The 14,538-nt window shown below is 42.3% G+C and overlaps 1 protein-coding gene across 1 annotated transcript in view; it reads left to right on the plus strand.

Annotated features, from left to right (window-relative positions):
• Window positions 1-931: 931 nt before the first annotated feature.
• LOC126999801 (FMRFamide-related neuropeptides-like) overlaps window positions 932-14,538 on the plus strand; it is a 98,977-nt gene continuing 85,370 nt past the window's right edge. Inside the window, exon 1 of the mRNA XM_050862762.1 lies at window positions 932-1,072. The gene's annotated coding sequence lies outside the window, so the exon portion shown is untranslated. The remainder of the gene's footprint in view (window positions 1,073-14,538) is intronic.

The following is a 14,538-nucleotide window of genomic DNA, read 5'->3' on the forward strand; positions in this document are numbered from 1 at the left end:
ACCATTACCACCACCACCACCACCACCACTCAGCATTACAAAGACGTTAGGAAATGTTACACAATCAACATCACCTCTTCTCAATATAACATCCTTTCCTTTCTCTTCATTTCTCTCATCATTTACCTTTCTCCTCTTTTTCTCTCCCCTTTCTCTATTCTCTTCTTACATGATTTTTTATTTTCCCCCAATTATGATGCTCCTCTTTTTTTCCTATTTCTTACCCATTCTTTCCCTTTTCCCCTTCCCCTCGTTTCTCTTACCCTCCTCCAATAATGATATTCACTTCCCTTCACTTACCTTTTTCTTCGCTTCCTCCCATCTACTCCTTCCTATCCCCCCTCAACCCATCCATCGTAATCTTACACTAATATGATGTTTTTCCTTCCATATTTTCTTTCCCTCGACCCACTCTCCTTTTCACCTAACAATACTGATCTCCTTTCCACTATCCTCCTCCCTTCTCTTTCAACAACTTCTCCTCCTCCTTTTCACTTACAATCATACTTTCCCTTCTCCTCCCCCTCTTCTCCCTGCATCCCCTTCACTCCCTTCTCCCCAAACATACTGCTCTCCCTTCCCCTTCCCTTCTCTTCTCCTCCTTCCTTCCCCCTCCTTCACCATCCCTTTCTTAAAATTTCCCCTCCCCCTCCCTTTCTCTTCTGTACCTCCCCCTTCTCCTTTCCCTCCCCTTCTCGTCTGTCTCTTTCTACCCACTCCTTTTCCTTAACAATACTGCTCCTCCCCCTTCCCCTTCCCCTCTTTCCTTTTCCCCTCTCCCTTCCCCTTCCCAATCTCATCTCCGTCCCCCTCCTCCCTCCCCTTCTCGTCCCCCTCAACATGGCAGCTCCGGTCCTGACGTCACCAAGACACCCAAATGTCAGCGGTGGTGTGAGGTGGGCGGGGCGGGGCGCAGCGGGGCCAGGTGGGTATATATACAGGTGTGGCGGCCCCGTCCCGTCCACTTTCCGTTGGGTCGCCACTCTCCGCGCATCTCAGCAGCAGCAGCAGCAGCCAGGCTCACCCGCCCATCTTCTACGTCTCCAAACACACACCTTTACCTCCCAGCCAGGTACGTGATGCTAACTTGGTGTAAGATACGTGTAGGGTTACCTGGTGTGGGTTTGGTTTTTGCTGATTGTTTTGTTTCCTCTACCTGTCTGTGTCTTTCGTCTTCCTAAGTGGCCGTAACTTTACACTAACTCATTCTGGCGTGTAAGCTTTCGTGTGGGGGTTCTTGGTAAGTGTCTCCTGTCTTACTAAGTGTGTTTCTTCTTCCTCGGTGTTTCTTCACAAGTTTCCGTTTTCTCGTATTAAGTGACCGTAACTTTATACCAACTCAGGTTTCGGGTGTTTTATTTCGTCAGGGGTTCTTTCTAAGTGTCTCCTTTCTTCCCAAGTGTAGTTCTCTTCCTCCTTCGTGTTTGTTCCTGTCAAGTTGCGATTCTCTTCTAAAATGACCGCAACTTTTACCAACTCAGGTTTCGGGTGTTTTATTTCGTCAGGGGTTCTTTCTAAATGTCTCCTTTCTTTCCAAGTGTAGTTCTCTTCCTCCTTCGTGTTTGTTCCTGTCAAGTTGCGTTTCTCTCTTCTTCCAAAGTGGCCGCAACTTTATACTATCTCAGGGTGTAGTGTTATATCTCGTGTGGGAGTTCTTTCTAAGTGTCTCCTTTCTTCCTAGGTGTATTTCTCTTCCTCCTTCGTGTTTCTTCCTATCAAGTTGCGTTTCTCTCTTCTTCCAAAGTGGCCGCAGCTTTATACCAACTCAGGCTGTGGTGTTATCTCTTCTATGGGAGTTCTTTCTAAGTGTCTCCTTCTTCCTAAGTGTATTTATCTTCCTCCTTCGTGTTTCTTCCTGTCAAGTTGCGTTTCTCTCTTCTTCCAAAGTGGCCTCAACTTTATACCAACTCAGGCTGTGGTGTTATCTCTTCTATGGGAGATCTTTCTAAGTGTCTCCTTCTTCCTAAGTGTATTTATCTTCCTCCTTCGTGTTTCTTCCTGTCAAGTTGCGTTTCTCTCTTCTTCCAAAATGGCCGCAACTTTATACCAACTCAGGCTGTGGTGTTATCTCTTCTATGGGAGATCTTTCTAAGTGTCTCCTTCTTCCTAAGTGTATTTATCTTCCTCCTTCGTGTTTCTTCCTGTCAAGTTGCGTTTCTCTCTTCTTCCAAAATGGCCGCAACTTTATACCAACTCAGGTTTCCGTGTTATCTCTCGTGTGTGTCTTCAAGTGTTTCCTAAGTGTTTCTTCCTCCTTGGTGTTGTATTAAAATGTTCTTTTTCCCAAGTTTCCCGTTTCTCTTTTTCCTCTTTAAATGAAGCGCCACTCTGAGACGCGCGTGGAGTTTCTGCCTCATCTGTTTCTCTTGTGTCTGAGTGTTCATTTATTCTAAGTATCTTGTCCTCTTAATGGAAACTCTAACCTCCGACACACGCGGTTTTACTATCTGACGTTTTTATCTTCCTCCCCGTGTGTTCCCCGCATCAGGTAAGGCTACTCTCCATTAACCCTTATAACTACGTACTCACAGGCTCTCTCGTATTCTACATATTCTAATTATCGAACCCTAAGCGTCTAAATTACCGTTAAGTGGCGATTAAGACGTGTTGCGTTACTCCTCTTAGCTGGTGTTTATTGCCTTGTCCTAATTACCCGTTCCCTGATCTCTCGTTCCTTACAAATACAAAATACAGAATAATTAACGAGGTGACTTTAACGGGCTGGGGAGACACGTTACTGTATCCCCCCCTCCTCTTCCTCTTTCCTTAATCCCTGCGTTACGTTACTCTACTTACTACGTTACACAGCTTCCCGTAACGTCAGGAAAGGCTACAGTCCATATCCACAGCTATTTTTCGTTTTTCCATTTTCCCCTTCCCTGTCTCCGCCTTCAGTACCCACATTTCCTTCTGTCCCCCTTTCCGTCTCTGCCTCAACTACTTTCTTTCTCTCCTTTTTTTATGTCTTCCTCCCTGTCCACGTTTTCCTTCACTCCGGCCACTAAAGTTTTTGAATCGATCCCCTTTTCCTGTTCCTGTCGAGTCTTTTCCTCCCTTTTCTTTTTCACCATACCCGATTCTGTTTTCCAGCATCCACCTTTTCCTTTCACTTTCTTCCCTCTCTCCGTGCACTCATACTTTACCTCCTTCATCCCTGCACTACAGTTCTTCCCCCGTTCCTCTTTCACAATCCTTTCTCCTCTGGGTCTCGCGTGCCTGGCAAACACAAAATGTCTAATTCTCGGCGACTTTACAACGTTAGCCGGTGAAGGAGACGCGTTATGTAGCCTCTGGTCGCTAAACGTAAAAGTATTCGTATTGTCTTGCTTTAAACACGCATTTTTTGGTTCTTATGTTCACTGCACACTTTAAAGTATCGACTCGTGAGCGCTTTTATGATCTTAAGTGGTGAAGGAGATTCGTTTTTTCCATCTTCCCCTTCCCTGTTTCCGTTTTCAGTACCCAAATTTCCTTCAATCTCTCTTTTCCTCTCTGCCTCAACTACTTTCTTTCTCTTCTTTTTATCTGCCATCGCTCTTTGCCGCTTTAAACATTTATTATCGACTCTATCGGGCTATTGATACTGTCCTCATCGGATTCCAAAAGCCTGAACACCCATAACTGGTGAAGGGGACAAGTGACATTGCTCTGTGACACTTTAAACACGTATTTTCGGCTTTCTTGCGCTCTTGATCCTCTTACGTACGGCTTTCTGGCACCTACACGATTTCAAGTGGTGAAGGAGACACTTAACTTTGCTCTTTGGCGATTTAAACACTTATTAATGGATCTGTCGCGCACTTGACACTTTTATGATCGAATTCCTGGACCAGAAGCGACTCAAGTGGTGAAGGCGATACGGAACATTGCTCTTTGTTGCTCTAAAGACTTATTCTCGGCTTTAACGCGCTCTTGATACTCTTATGATCAATTAGAGGCTCCTAAACGACATTAAATGGTAAGGGTGTCACGTAACGTAGCCTCTGAGCGTTTCCTGTTGAGTAGAAGCGAAGGTGAAGCGAGTGGCGGCGGGGGTGACGGCCGACTTTGGTTCTCCGCGTTCGCTCCCTCGCCCGGCGTCCCGCGGCTCAGGAACTTCAACGCTTGACTTCCCGTTGTCTTCAAAGAGGCGCCGCGCGGAGAGCTCAAGTACTTCAGTGTTGCGGTGTTTTCCTGGTTCATTAGTGTTCTTTTTACAGTTCTTTCTTCTAGGCTTCATCAATTTGTCTTTGTTAAGTGCCTGTCTTCTACGGTTAACAAACTCGCATTTTCTAACTATGTCTTCGACCTCTCAATGTCACCCGGTTGTCTTCCTAGCTGGTTTGTGTTCTTTTGATGGTGCTCTTTTCCACGCTTCATCAATATTTCTTTTCTATCTATGTTTGTCTTCCACAGTTCATAAAAGCGCGTCTTCTAAATGTCTGTCATCGACCTCTCAATGTCACGCGGTTGTCTTCCTAGTCAGTTTGTGTTCTTATGACGGTGCTCTTTCACGCTTCATCAATATTTCTTTTCTATCTATGTTTGTCTTCCACGGTTCATAAAAGCGCGTCTTCTAAGTGACTGTCTTCGAACCCAAAGACTCACGCCGTTGTCATCCACGCTAGTTTGTGTTCTTTGACGGTTCTTTCTTCCATACTTCAACAATTTTCTCTTGCATCTAAGCGACTGACTTCCGAGGTTCATAAACTCTTCTTAGTGTCTGTCTTCAACGACCAAAACTCACGCAATTGTTATCTGAGCTGACTTGTGTTCTTTTAACGGTTCTTTCTTTCACGCACAAAAGGTCGGCCTGTCAACTCGTTCTGATTCACACACACATACACGAGTCCGCCTTTACTCCTACAGGTGACTCTCCGTTAGGTCACCAAGAGGAAACGAGGATAAATGTTGTTCTTTTACATGTAGGTTATATTTTTTACGCCCTCATGCCCTTAATGGCGCCCACCCTTTAACGCAGGGGATCCGGGACTATGCAGGGCAGGGGCGTCCACCTCCCTGAGCCGATATGTGTCACACGGCCGCATACCCAAAGAAACGTACAAGAAAAATCGATAAGCATTACGTTCGAGTCTTTCTTTCCTTTTTTTTCCATTGTTTACCTTTCCCGTATTCTCCCTTCCAGCATCCACTCTTCCTTTCACTTGCTCTTTCTTTCTTTTTCTTTTTATCTTCTTCTTCTCCATTTCTTTCCTCCCCGCCTAGACCCTTCCTTTCCCTCATTTAGACCTGTACACCCTTTCCTGATCCATTCCGGGGATAAAAGATCGAGTCAACCAAGGAACGATATAGAAATGGAAGCCGCAGCGAGTTATTATTTCACACACACACACACACACACACACACACACACACACACACACACACACACACAGCCTCCCACACACACTCTTTACACACGACACCACTTCTAGATTGCAATTCTGTATCTTCACCCAATTCAGGACTTATTTCAAAAACCTATTACCACTCAACACACACAAACACACACTCTCCTTTAACATGTCACCTCAAGATCACTTTTCTGATATCTTCCCCCTCCCTTAAGCCCTTCCTCCCTTCATCTATAACACCAGCACAGCAGCGGAGGGAAGTGAAAGGCTCGACGGTTGTTTGGGTGTGACGTTGTTTGATCTGGATAGCGTTGAAGCCCAGGCGTTGGAGTGAATGGATTACAGCTAAGAGGATTAACCTTTGGCGGATGAATTTTGGATGTAACAGTTTGTGACAGTGAAGAGTGACACGATTCCATTTATATATACTTGTTTGTGTTGTTTTTATCTTTAACTTTATTTATCATCACTTATCTTCATTATTTTTTGGGGGGGGAGCAGAAGCACTATGGTTGTATTACTTCAGATGCTACAGTGATACGATGGGGTTCTACATTCGTCATCTAGCTACTGCATGTATTTTAGATGTTAGTTTTTAATATTATCACTATATTTTCTTAGGTCCCTCAAATCATTAATAGAGCAAAGAATGATTTGATTGTATATAAGTACCCAGACAGAGAGATAGGTAAGTACAGGGCTGTCCTATACACAGAATCTCCGTTGAAACTCCTAAATTCAATCCTTGTAAATTACGTGGTAGGAGAAAGGAAAATAATTCATACAAGCATATACGTAGAGACTATGTACCTTCCTGTTGAGTACTGAAACATGGATCGACTTTACCGCAGACTTTTTCAAATATTTTACATCCCGCAAAAACACCGAACTCATTTTCCTCTATATGGGAGAAGAAAAAGTAGAAGTATAATCACGAATGGGTTCATCTCCCTCGCTCCGGAAACACTAATCACGAGTAATGACATGCAAACACTCTTTCCATGTCTGATGAGGCTGCACAGACGGATTTTAGGAGTTCGAAAAAAGGGAGGTAGGGAGGAGATAACGCGGGGAGTGAGGGAGGGAGATAGTCACAATAGAGGGTAATGAAGGTACAATGGATGAGGGAGAACAAACATATAACCAAGGAGAAGAGTGAGAGAGGTGAGGGAAAATGAAAATATGGCGGGAGAGGAAAGAGAGGAGGGAGAATGAAAAGATAACGGGAGAGGAGAGCGAGAGACATAAGGGAGGGTAAAATTAAAACAGAGGTGGGTGAGGGAGATGAGGGAGAATGAAATTATAACAGGAGAGGAAGCTAAGGAAGATTTGAACAAGAGAGAGAAAGATGAATGAGCAACGGCTGAGAATTGAGTGAAAATAAATGGAAATGGATGACTAGCATGGGATAGCGCGAGGTAACTGAGAGCCATGGATGAAAAAGTGAAGATGAAACACAGAATGGATGAGAGGTCTGAGTGGAGGCACAAATGCAACAGAAAGTGAATGAAAACGATAGGAAAGTGAAACAGAAGGAAGAGGTTAACAGAAAAGTACCACGGTGACTGAGCAGAGGAGCAGACAGAGGTGTAGACAGAGCAATGGATTTGAAAGTCTACGGTAACTTCAACCGATATTTCAATACACAAGAGTACAGAGTTGCTACGGAAGATACAAGTAGATACGAGAAGCATCCTGAAATATAAGAGTGAAACCTGGAGATGGTGGAAGGAACAGAAAATATTGATGGTGGAAAAATCAAATAATGGTGAGAGCAAGAACAGTGAGAGAGAGTAAGAAAAATGGAGCATGATAAATATGAACAAGAAACAGTAATTAGTAGAGAAGAAGCAATAACCGGGGGATAATAAGACTAGGAAACAAGTAAGAGTTAATGGAGATTATGGGCGGCGTAAGAGATTAAACGTGAACCAGAGGCAGTGGCTAGTGGAGAATGAGAAAATAGGAGGAAGACTAGGACGCAGACGAACGGGTCAAGATGGAAGTAAAGCAACAGGCGGCCACTGAACGTTAATAAGCCTCGGAGTTTTGAGCAACAGGTGAAGAAAAAAGGTGTGTGTGTGTGTGTGTGTGTGTGTGTGTGTGTGTGTGTGTGTGTGTGTGTGTGTGTGTGTGTGTGTGTGTGTGTGTGTGTGTGTGTGTGTGTGTGTGTGTGTGTGTGTGTGTGTGTGTGTGTGTGTGTGTGTGTGTGTGTGTGTGTGTGTGTGTGTGTGTGTGTGTGTTGTATGCGTTTTTTACTGACTATCCCTTGACGAGTGACACTTCAAAAAGCTGTTACGTCCTGGAAAAAGACACTTCACTTTTGCTTCTATCTGTAAGTCCGCAAAAATGAGGAGAAAAAGAAGAGCAACGATACACGCCTCCGCTAGTCCATAAAACCTAAACCACAGAAAACAGAAAATAAAACATACGAGAGAAAATGTACAAGATTGCGTGTCTGGTTTCCCCCTCATCATTCTCCTCTTTTCTATGTCTCTTTTTCTTTAATTTCTTGCCCCACTCTTCGTTTTTTCTATTCCTCAGGCATTCCTCTTTCTCTTTACACTCTATGAAGAAATGAAGAGTATATATCAAACCGGCAGTAACTTTTTCTCTTCTGTAAGATATGTAGAGAAACTTAAACTCATTATTTAAACCTCAAACACAGAGTAAGGAATTAAACGGAGATACACGTTGAAGAATAACAAATATAATACTCTTGGAAACATATAAAAATGGTTATGTGCTTCTTTTTCTGTCAATATGGGAAAGAATAATTCCACCTTCGTTTTACCGTACCATCTTTGTTTACAGAATAAGAAAACAAAGTAACGTAAGAATTTAGCTAGAAAGGCAAATATAGGAATGAAGAATATAAAGAACAGGCAACACGTCTTTTTCTCTATATCAAAAGGGAAGTTGGAAAGTTTCGTTTAGTCGGCGCGACGTCTGTGGTATCAAAATGGAGAGAAAGTTTCAACCTATACATAAAACCTTAACTAGAGTGTAAAAAACTAAACATATAGAAGTGATTAGCGGGCATTTTTTTTCATTAGATTTTGCCCTTGAGCTGCTTTCTTCAAGGCTAAAAAATAAAAAATAAATAAACAGAAAAACACGCCCCAAAAATAACAAAAAAATACTCTGAAAAATAAACAAAAGAAAAGGCTACATAATTCTTTTTTTTTCTGTCACTGTAGAGAAAACTTCCACCTGTGTTTTACCGTGTGAGTGAGCCGACCCGCCGCCCTGTCCGCCCAGGTGAAAAAATACACACGTACACCTGCACACTCCATGTCCCTCACCTGCCAATCAGCCCAGACGGCGGACACGGGCGGCCAAAAGCACTCAGATGAACACACACACACACACACACACACACACACACACACACACACACACACACACACACACACACTCTCACACACACACACACACACACACACACACACACACATATTGTTCTTTCCTTTAAGTACCCCAACAGAAGATATGATAATAGAAAACAACAATAAAAAGACGAATTATGAGTAAGAATAATGATGAGTAAAGGGAAATCCATATCGCCAAAATTGTATTGAAAAGTCTATTACGAAAAAAAAAAATTCCTAATGACAGATGAGCAACGAGAAACCTATATCAAAGTAACACTAATCAATATCAAAGTAACACTAACCGACATCGATGCAACACAAGCACTACAACCCGGCAACACTTCACCAGATATGTTTTGTAGTGAGTGCGGTAAAAAAAAAGTGTTGCCATGAATGTTAATTATTGCACGATGGACTTGAAAAACAATAATTAAGGCTGCCGGATTAAATTTTTCGGTAAACTTTTACAAATTGAGGCAGTGGTGATTGGTGGGTGGGTAAGGGGGAGGGAGGGGGATGTGTGTTTGTGTATGTGTGCAATGAGACCTATGGAAGCTATACTATACCTCTTCATTTATTATCAAACTCTTTTATTTACCATTTCTTCATTCTCCTCAATGCTCACTACACTCCTACATTCCCACTTAAACTAACATACACTTCAATATTTTTTTTTGTCTTCTCTCTCTTCATTATTTCCCTACCACTAATTCTACCAAGAGACACCATTTATTTTCCTTACCTTTTCCATTTATCCGGTAGCCATCCATTGCTTTTCCATTTATCATCCAACTCTTTTAATTGCCTTTTTCTTCATTCTCCTCAATACTCACTACACTCCTACATTTCCACTTTAATCTAATATACACTTCAATATTTTTTTTGTCTTCTTTCTCTTCATTATTTCCATACTACAAATTCTACCAAAAGACACCATTTATTTTCCTTATCTTTTCCTCATATTTGTCCAACTTCTCTTATTTATGCTTTCTATCTATCTATCTACATCTTTACATTATAGCACAAACTACCTTATCTTTCTAACACTCATTCATTTCCCTACTATGAATTCTACCAAGAGACACCATTTATTTTTCTTATTTTATCTATCCTCATATTTGTCCAATTCCTCTTATTTATGCTTTTCTATCTATCTACATCTTTACATTATAGCACAAACTTCCTTATCTTCCTAACACTCATTCATTTCCTACTCTCTTTCGTTGCCCATCTCTCTGTTACCTTTCTCATGACATACACCTCCCTTCTCTTACCTAAGCTTTCCGTTAACTATTTCATCCCATCCCCTTCTTTACCTTCTACAAATTCTACCTTTCCAAATATCTACCCATCTTCTTATCCGCCCTCTTATGGAATCCCTTCTCTTACATGCGTCTTCCTAGCTAACTACGCCTTATAATTGATTTTTCCCTCCTCTTACCCACCTCTAAGTTCAATCCTTCAGACCCTTGATAGCGGAAAACGAAAAAGAGAAGGAAAAAGACAGAGAGAATTAAACGCCTACTTCCTCGGTAAGATTCGAAAAAGAAGTCACAAAAGGAATCGAGTCAAGGTTTGGAAACACGGGGAACGATTACAAGTTAAGACGGAGCTAGAGGAAAGACCAAAACAAACGATGACTCTTGCAATGGTGGTGGTGGTGGTAGTGGTGATGGTGGTGGTGGTGGTAGTGAACTTGGAATTTTCTTTTCAATAATGGGTATTCTCTCTCTCTCTCTCTCTCTCTCTCTCTCTCTCTCTCTCTCTCTCTCTCTCTCTAATCCCTATGTAATGTCCACTACGCTTCGTCTTCATTCAAGAGAGAAATAGAGATACAGAAAGAAAGCAAAAAAAAAAGAATGCCTGGAAAGGGGGTCTCACACACACACACACACACACACACACACACACACACACACACACACACACACACACACACACACACACACACACACACACTTAAAAGCAAGGACCCCAAACGCTTCCCAATTAATATGAAATCGCCGTGAAAGCCGAGAAAAGTAATTAATACGAGAAAAAAAAAATATTACCACAAGAACCGAACAATTACAGATATTGAGAGAGAGAGAGAGAGAGAGAGAGAGAGAGAGAGAGAGAGAGAGAGAGAGAGAGAGAGAGAGAGAGAGAGAGAGAGAGAGAGAGAGAGAGAGAGAGACTACACTCACAGAATTAATACCACTGAATATTGCTAAAGGAAGGTCGCACTTACGGGTTTAATCAACTCAAGACTGTCCTCTCATAACGCGGATGCTGAAAGGGAGGAAAACAGAGAACAGAAACGTGAGGAGAAACCGAGGAGCATAGAAGTACTTAAAGAAAACATAAAGGAGAGAGAGAATAAGAGAACAAAGAGGAGGTAAGATGAGAGAAAAGGAGAGAGAATAAGAGAGAAAAGAGAGAACAAAAGAGAGAGAATAAGAGAAAAAGAAAGAAATGAGAGAGAGAGAGAAGGAGAGAGAGAGAGAGAGAGAGAGAGAGAGAGAGAGAGAGAGAGAGAGAGAGAGAGAGAGAGAGAGAGAGAGAGAGAGAGAGAGAGAGAGAGAGAGAGAGAGAGAGAGAGAGAGAGAGAGAGAGAGAGAGAGAGAGAGAGAGAGAGAGAGAGAGAGAGAGAGAGAACAAGACTGCAATGAGGAAATGAGAGGAGAAAGAACATGGGAGTGAAAATAAAAGGAAAGGAAAGAAGCAGATGGCAAAAGAGGAACGGAGATGAGAGAGAACAGGAGGAGAAAGAGGAAATATAAAGACCACGAAAGATAAAAAATAAAGAACAAACGTAAAAAGTGGACAACGCGAAATAAATAGATAAAAAAAAGAAAAGAAGAATGAACAAAGAGAATAAGAGAACAGGAAAGAAGAAAGAACAAGAGACCAAGAAGGAGAGAAAAGGAGAAAATGAGAATGGAAAAATGGTGAAGGAGAACCTGGGGAGGGAAGGAAAAAGAGATGTACACTTATGAAGAGAAACAGGAAATGAAAACTAAAAGGAGGCGGAGGAGGAGGAAAAGCAGAAGGAAAACTAACCAAAATGTAATACAGTGGGTCATAAAATGGGATGGACTGAGAGGAGGATGAGGAGGAAGTGGAAAACAATGAAGAAAAGTAGACAATCACGAAGAAGAGAGAGAAACCCAACAAGATGAAGAAAAAAAATACATATAAAACAAAACATCATACGAGAACGATGAAAGGAAATTGACCAACGAGGAAACAAGATGAAAGATGAAGACAATGAAGAAAAATAGACAATCATGAAGAGAAGAAGAAAATGAACAAGATGAAGGAAAGAATGACTACAAAAATGAACACAAAAGAGTTAAAATACAAGACAAAACATACGAGAACGATGAAAGCAAGTAAACCAACGCGGAGACAAGATGAAAGATGAAGACAATGAAGAAAAATAGACAATCACGAAGAGAAGAAGAAAATGAACAAGATGAAGGAAAATATGACTACAAAAATGAACACAAAAGAGATAAAATACAAGACAAAATAGTATACGAGAACGACAAAAGGAATTAAATCAACGAGGAAACAAGAGAGAAGGTGATAATAAAACAAATAAAAAAGAAGAAGAAACAGCAATAAAGAAAGAAGAAATAAAAGAGAACAATAAAAAAGGTGAAACAAAAACAAAAAAATAGAACCACGGAAAAGGAAAAGAGAATAAAGGACAGAGAGAGAGAGAGAGAGAGAGAGAGAGAGAGAGAGAGAGAGAGAGAGAGAGAGAGAGAGAGAGAGAGAGAGAGAGAGAGAGAGAGAGAGAGAGAGACTACAAAGAAGAGGAAAAGGAAGGAGGAGGAGGAGGAGGAGGACCCAGAACCGAAGGAAGGGGCTTATAGTCGTTTAGATAAGCCCTGAGGTCTTACACCGTGATTGCCTCCTTCACCCGCGTATAGAGTACCACAAATCTTTATCTAACACCTGTATGGGAAAGGGACACAGTGGAGGAGGAGGAGGAGGAGGAAGAGGAGGAGGGATGCAGTAGCCACTAAATCAGGCTCACACAAACAAGGGCGTCAGGCTTGAAAAACTTTGGTGGGGGTCGAATCGAGTTGGAAAGAGAAAGAAAAAAAGAGGAAAAAAGACTCGGTGACAGAAGAGAAAGGAAAGAAAAGGTATGGAAATGAATGTAGAGTGAGGCAAGATGGAGAAAAAATCTGAGCCGAGGGATGTGACGCAAGGCAGTAAGTAAAGAATAGGGGAGGAGAAGAAAAAATATTGAGTAGAAGGAAAAGAGAGGAGGAGGAAGGTAAAGAAAACTAACTAGACCCGACAAACGGAGATTGGAAACGATAGTAGTGAAAAGGCAAACGGCGGTGGCTGAGTGGTTAGTGTGCTGGCTCGGCGTCCAGGAGGCATGGGATTTTTTGGTCACCGCCGAGTGGCCAAGAAGACTATCCACATGCTGTCCTGGAGACCATCTATCAACCCAGACTCTAGATTTCCTCTTTAAGAGAAAGGAACAAAGCTGAACTACGGGGGGGCAGCATAAGCCAAACAAGATGGCGCCAATATAATAACTTGCCTGCGCCATAACGGACTGAGGCCACACCAAAAGAGACTACCGGCGCCTTAGTCAGAACACATAAAAAGAAAAAGAAGAAATGTAACAGAAGTAGTAGTAGTAGTAGTAGTAGTAGTAGTAGTGTAGTAGTTAGTATTGGTAGTAGTAATAGTAGTAGCAGTAGAAGTAATGAGGGAGTAAATAGACATCAGCAGAGCCTTAAGGAGAGGTCATATAAGGAAGGAGAATAAATAGGTCTCATAAGGAAGAGATAATGAGGGGAGGGAGAAGGGACGGACGAGAAGGGAAGGGAAGGGAAGGTAATGGTGGGCCTAATGGTGACTGAAGGGGCAAGGTGTGAGAGAGAGAGAGAGAGAGAGAGAGAGAGAGAGAGAGAGAGAGAGAGAGAGAGAGAGAGAGAGAGAGAGAGAGAGAGAGAGAGAGAGAGAGAGAGTTTCTACATCATATATTTGCACGTTTACCTTTAGAGAATGCTTTAATGACTCTCTCTCTCTCCATTCCATAGTGTCAATTTATCAACACAGACACAAACTCTCCCAAACCATTGTGATTCTGCACTTAATAACGCTTTAGCTTTGACAAATGAAACCAACGAGAGAGAGAGAGAGAGAGAGAGAGAGAGAGAGAGAGAGAGAGAGAGAGAGAGAGAGAGAGAGAGAGAGAGAGAGAGAGAGAGAGAGAGAGAGAGAGAGAGAGAGAGAGAGAAACTAGGTCGACAATAAAATCAGCATCGAAAAACCGAACCTCTTATTGGGTTTGTGACCAGATAGATTCGTCAGGAGGAGAAGGAGGAGGAGGAAGAGGGGGAGGAGGAGGAGAGAGAAGATGGTGAAGGACGAATTCGACTGGAGGAAGGAGGAGGAAAAAAAACAAGACGAGGAGACGGAGGAGGAGGAGGAGGAGGAGGAGGAGCAGGATAGAAGGAGGAGGAAGGAGAAGAAAAATGAGAGGAAGAAAAAAAGAGGAAAAAAAAGAAAGAAGATTAGGAGGCGCGCAAAACGAGGCATAAAACAGAGAGAGAGAGAGAGAGAGAGAGAGAGAGAGAGAGAGAGAGAGAGAGAGAGAGAGAGAGAGAGAGAGAGAGAGAGAGAGAGAGAGAGAGAGAGAGAGAGAGAGAGAGAGAGAGAGAGAGAGAGACGTACGAAAAAAAAAATGAAGGAAGGACTGTCAGAAAATAAGAATGCAGAAAAAGAGAGAAAGAGGGAAAAATTTTGAAGGGTTTGCAAGCAGAAAGAGACAAAGATGATGATGGAAGAGATGAAGAAGAGGAGGAGGAGGAGGA

Source organism: Eriocheir sinensis, chromosome 17, assembly GCF_024679095.1.
Source record: "Eriocheir sinensis breed Jianghai 21 chromosome 17, ASM2467909v1, whole genome shotgun sequence".
Classification (NCBI taxonomy): domain Eukaryota; kingdom Metazoa; phylum Arthropoda; class Malacostraca; order Decapoda; family Varunidae; genus Eriocheir; species Eriocheir sinensis.